Source organism: Elephantulus edwardii, unplaced genomic scaffold (assembly GCF_000299155.1).
Source record: "Elephantulus edwardii isolate Elephantulus edwardi_28Jun2011 unplaced genomic scaffold, EleEdw1.0 scaffold00114, whole genome shotgun sequence".
NCBI classification, from domain to species: Eukaryota; Metazoa; Chordata; class Mammalia; order Macroscelidea; family Macroscelididae; genus Elephantulus; species Elephantulus edwardii.
In genome coordinates, this window is record NW_006399864.1 from 1,065,449 (window position 1) to 1,071,521 (window position 6,073).

Sequence of the window (6,073 nt, forward strand, 5' to 3'; positions counted from 1 at the left end):
CTCTTCCCAATTTTGAACCATGCAGTGTTTCCTTGCTCTGTTCTGATGACTGCCTCTTGGTCCAAGTATAGGTTTCTCATTAGCACAATCAAGTGTTCTGGGAATCCCATTCTTCTCAGAGTCAGCCACAGCTTGTTATGATCCACACAGTCAAATGCCTTTGCCTAGTCAATGAAACAAAGATAGGCATTCCTCTGGTATTCCCATTATCAATAATGCCTTTTATTATTTTTCATCTTGATTAATACATTCTACTTCCTTTAAATTCAAAATTTTTTATCAACTTAATGCTGTGATGGTCAGTCTTTTCTATCATTTTTGCAAACAGTATAATCCTCCATTTTAGGATTGTTCATTGTTTTACTTTTTTTAAAAGTCCCTATTGTCTGAAAGTAAGAGTATCAGTAGCAGAGAGTGTACTCATTAAATGTTGTTGTTACATGCTGTCAAGTCATCTGCAACCCATTTCTATCCTGAGCCAGTCTCACTGACTCCAACATACCTACCCAATTACCCCAGTTACTGTATCAATCCATCTCATCTGGGGTCTTCCTCTCTTTCACTGTCTCTCCACCCTTCTGAGAATGATGTCTTTCTCCAAGGACAGGTACCTCCTGGCCACATGCCCAAAGTGTATAAGACAGAGCTTCAAAATCCTAGCCTCCAAGTAGAAACTTGATTTCTTCCTCTCCAAGACAAACTTACTTGTTTTCTTGGTGGTACATGGTATGTTCAAGACTCTTCTCCAGCACCACAAACTCAAAGTTGTCAATTCTTCTGTCATTCTTAATCATTGTCTGGCTCTCTGATGTATAGAAAATAATTGCAAGGACCATGGTCTGGATCAGGCACACTTTAATCTCGAGACTGACATTGTTTCTCAGACTCTAGAGAGATCCCTGAAAGTAGATTTTCCCAGCAATTTGTCTTTTGATTTTCTGACTGCTGGTGCCAAGAGTGTTGATTGTGGAGCTGAACAATCTGTACTTTTCTACAGTGAACTGGTCAAGGTTCTTTCAACTATAAGCAATAGATAAGAATTATTCAAACAGTCTCAAATTTTAGAAGACTTTCATGCATGGCTGAACCAGAGGTTCATATAAAATCAATTGACTTTAATCTTAATCTTACATCTTAAGGTTTTACTAACCTCAGTCTGTTTCTGGAGACTGTCACAACTTAATTTTAAAAAATACCATCTCAACAACAACTATGGAATAATTTTATGAACATGAAGTCTTAAAATTGAGTCTCACTGGCTCTAATTGGGACTCATACTTACATACTTATTCATCAATCCATCAATATGCTTCGGATTTGAGTACTCTACTTGACCACATCAAGGTCACATTCTTAACCCCACCCCAGAATATAAGGATACAATATTTATTGTAGAACTACATGGACAAAAGTAAGAGCAATTTAGAAAAGATTATAGTGTAATCCTTAGAATCCAAAAATGTAGAAAACGATGACTATACAAAAAACATGTAAAATTTCTCATACATAAAATATAATCATAGAGCTCAATACTTCATGACACATTTCATTAATCATTAATTGCAGAGTATTCCCTACTTTTTCCAGATGTTACATATAGGTTCTTCTGTAGAAAGACTGTAAATAAAATAATTTTTATGAGGCTTTCCTTGTTGTTGTTTGCCATCAAGCCTGGACCAACTCATAGTTGACCTGACCCCCCAGTGGGTTTTCAGAGGCAGTTAATTGCACAGGAAGCGGTTCCTTATTCTTCTCCTATGGAACACCTGGTGGATCGAACCTTGCGCCTTTGAGATTTCAACACAGCTTCTTACCATTAGGCTACCAGAACTCCCTATTGGTCTTTCCTTACAAATGATTCCATTTCCCAAGTGCTAGCAATATCTTTCCCTCTAAAAATGGGAAAAGGGCAGTTTATCAAAAAGCTTCCTCCCATATAGTTTGGATGCCTTATCAGAAAGGATTTGTCGATGGAAGATTACATCATGCCAGGTTGTTGCTGTTGTTGTGTACTGTCGAGTCGAAACCAACCCATAGCTGACCCTCCAGCAGGTTTTCAGAAGCAGTGAATCGCATGGGAGGAGATTGCCCATCTTCCTGTGGAACAGCTGGTGGAATTAGAACTATGTGCCTTTGGGATTGCAATGCAGCTTCTTGCCACTAGGCCACCAGAGCTCCCTCATGCCAGGCAGAGGGTCAGAAAAAGCAAAGAAGATTCACAAGGTGGCTTGACACACACAATGACTACAACAGTGGACTCACAAATATCACTGACTGTGGGGATGGTGGAATATCAAGCAGTATTGTTTTACGTGGGGTCACAGGGAGTCAAAACTGACTGATCAACACATAACAACATCCCCAAAGCACAAGAATATTCATGAACAAACTCAGAATATACTCCAAACTCCTCCCTGGTTTTCTACGTCCTCTCTCACCTTTAAATATCTTTCAAAGGAGCCATTAAAGAGATGCTTATCATGTACTAATAACAAGGAACCTATCAAAGAAAAATCATTAGCAAAAATAATGATTATGATCTATAATTTAAATCACTTGCAGGTGTACTTTGTGCCTTTATGGTAAAAGCAAGTGAAATCCATAATTATCTTCAGCAGTTGTTTCTGCTTAAGTTGCATATAATTAACAAAGTTATAATTAAGGTGAGTTAAAGAATCCAGCTACTCTTACTGAAGAATGGTACTCAGTCCCAGAAACAACTCAGATATTTGGAGAAAGACTTAGACCATAGGTTGTGACTGGTGACTAAGAAGTGCCCAACTTAGTTTAGGAGAAAGACTGATCTAAAAATGCAAGACCTGACATTATGTCTAATATATTGATCTTTGGCATTCTATTTGCTAAGGTTCTTCTTTCATGACTATTGGTTCTTCATAATAGTCTTCTTTCTGGAATGTTTTAATGTTGACCAATTCCTTTTAGTAAAATGACTCAATAGATTCCTTTCATCTTCCTTTGATGTTTTCTGCATCACTCAAGCTTTTGTTCATATAATCCTCTAGTATTTCAATTTAGTTTAGATTTGTTTTTCCCTTCTTTCAGTATGAGAAATGCTAAGTGCGTTTTTCCCTTTTGCTTTTCCAATTCTTGGAGGAAGCCCAATCAGAAACTGCTTCTTAGAGACAATGATGGTGAACTTCATTTCATATACTTTGGACTTGTTGTCAGGACAGTATAGTCCTAGAAAAAGACATCACCCTGGGCCAGGTAGAGTAGGGTAAGACCCTCAATAAGATAAATTTACACAGTGACTGTAACAATGGCCTAAGCACACCAAAAGCCTGTTGTAAGGATGGTATAGGATAGGCCAAGATTCAGATCTGTTGTTCATAAGGTAGCTATGAGTCTTAGTTGACTCTGTAGCACCCAATAACAACATTAGCTAATGACTTCACCTACTTGGACTTTTGTGTTCTAATTTTTGTAATGTGTAATTAGTACCCAATGTATCACATCTATTTTTTTTAGAATTTGCATTATAATTTTTTTTAGTTTTACATTACATTAGTTTATTTACAAAATTTTAATACATTGTTTTCCAGAACAGATTCTTCCAATTTCCTTCACCGCCCCCCATCCATCAAATCCTACAACTCCATGAGTATCCCTCACCCTCCTGAATATCCTCATCCCTCTGCTTCCATCCTCTGCTCCCCTCCCCCCGGTCCTTATATTATTCTACAATAATGGTTTTATATCACATCTATTTTTAAGAAAACCTCTACATTCAAGTGGAAAATTCTCAAAAATCATAATTTGAATCTCTTGGAATTTTTAACATTTTATTCAAGTTGGACTTGAATAGAAAAAATTGGTCTTTAATCCATAGACCCTGAGAGTGTTGTGATGATATTGGACTACACCATTGTCCCTTTTCACTGAGGTAGCTGACTAAATACCTGTGTATTAAAACCAGGAAAGTCAAGGTGGAGAGTTATCCTTTAAATTGCTAAGAATGATATTATTTATAGGTCATAGGTCTTCCAAAATCTGATCACTCAATCTTCAGCATTGCTTCTATCACCAAAGCCATATTTTCCCACTATTGATACTTCTACACTTCCAACTTTTGCAGTCCATTAATCAGTGATTTTGAACGCATCTTGCTTACATGTTTCATCAATTTAACAATGCAAAAAGTTGCGTTTTGGTTTTATTAGGTGCTGTCGAATTAAGTGCCACTCATAGCTCCTCTATGAACAACAGACCTGAACCCTGTTTTATCCTGAGCTATCCCATCCTCACTTGCTGACACCCTAGAGCCCACTGCAGCAGTCACTATGCCAATCCACCATGCTGAGGGTCTTGCTTTCTCTTGCTGACCCTCCATTTTTCTAAACATGATGTCTCTTTCTGAGGAATAGCTTCTTGTAGCAATGTGCTCAAAATATGTGAGATGAAGCTTTATCATCTTTGTCTCCAAGGAGCACTCTGGCTGCACTTTCTCCAAGACATATGTCCCTGTTACTTTGGAAGTCCATGGGCTATTCTGTACTTTTGTCCAACACAACAGCTCAAGGACGTCAATTCTTCTGTAATCTTAATTCATTGTCCAGCTCTCAGATGTGTAGCAAGTGATTGGAAAGACCATTGTCTGAATCAGACGTATTTCAGTTCTCAAACCGACATCATTGCTCTTCAATAATTTGGAGCTCCCTGACTGCAGACTTTTCCAGTGCAATAAATCTCCCACATTCCTGACTGCTGAAACCAAGGAATAGTGGATCCAAGTAAGATGAAGCTATTGACAGTTTCAATCTTTTCTCCAATTATCATGATACTGCTTATTGTTCGAATGGTAAGAATTTTTGTCTTCTTGATGTTGAGATGTAATCCATATTGAAAGCTATATTCTTTGATCTTCTGCAATGAGTGCTTCAAGTCCTCACTTTTAGCAATCAAGGTTGTATTATCTGAATAGCAAAGGCTATTGATGATTCTTTGTCTGATCTTGATGTTACGTTCTTCTTCATAAATTCCAGCTTCAAATAGTTTGCTCAGCATACAGACTCAATAGGTATGAAGTGAGGATGCAACTCTGATGCATGCCTTTCTTAATTTTAAACCATGTAGTGTTCCCTTGCTTTGTTCACTCAACAGCTTCTTGGTCTATATACAGGTTTTGCATGAACACAGTTAAGTATTCTGGGATTCCCATTCTTCTCCATGTTAGCCATAACTTGTTATGATCCACATAATCAAATCCTTTTGTATAGTCAATAAAGTATAAATAGATATTCTTCTGGTATCTTATGCTTTCAGCCAGGATCCATGTGGCATCAGCAATGATATTGCTGGTGCCATGGCCTCATATAACTCCTCTTGACCTTCTGGAATTTTCCTATCTATGTATTGTCCTAGCCATTTGGTAATTAAGGAGAAAATAGAAAATTGAAGCTACACTGGGGGCATTGAAAAAAAAATAAGGTCCCAGAAATCAATGAAATACCAATTGACATAGTTCAACTAATAAGTGCAGCCTTGGATGTGCTCATCAGTCTACGTGAGGAAATTTGACTCGCTGGCCAACTGATTGGAAGAGATTCCTATTCTCTCCCATTCTCAATAAAAGGTGATCCAACAGAATGTGCAAACTATCAAACAAGATTGACTCAAAAGTTGATAAGATTCTTTAGTTTCCTCATCCAATCAATATTTAACAACTAATATTCAGTAGCTAATCAATGAGAAAATACCCAGTCATTAAAGAAAATATTAAAAAGTTTATTTACACCATCAAAGTAGTATTAGACCTTATCTTACACAAGTGTTCATTAATTAAATGTAATATATACTTAAATTAAGATACATTTAATTAATATTGATTAAAATTAATTTAAGGAAAAAGTCAATAATAACTAAAATACTAGATTGTCTTGGAGAATCAAAGGTTAGGAATCTCACAAACTGAAAGAATCAAAGAAAATAATCAAGTCTCAAGATGTAATAAAGGATTTTATATTTAATGATATGGAAGTTATAAAAGAAGATGGAAATAATACAGAGGTTGATGGTACTTAGCAACCATTTCAAGAGGTAGCAAATGGGCAAG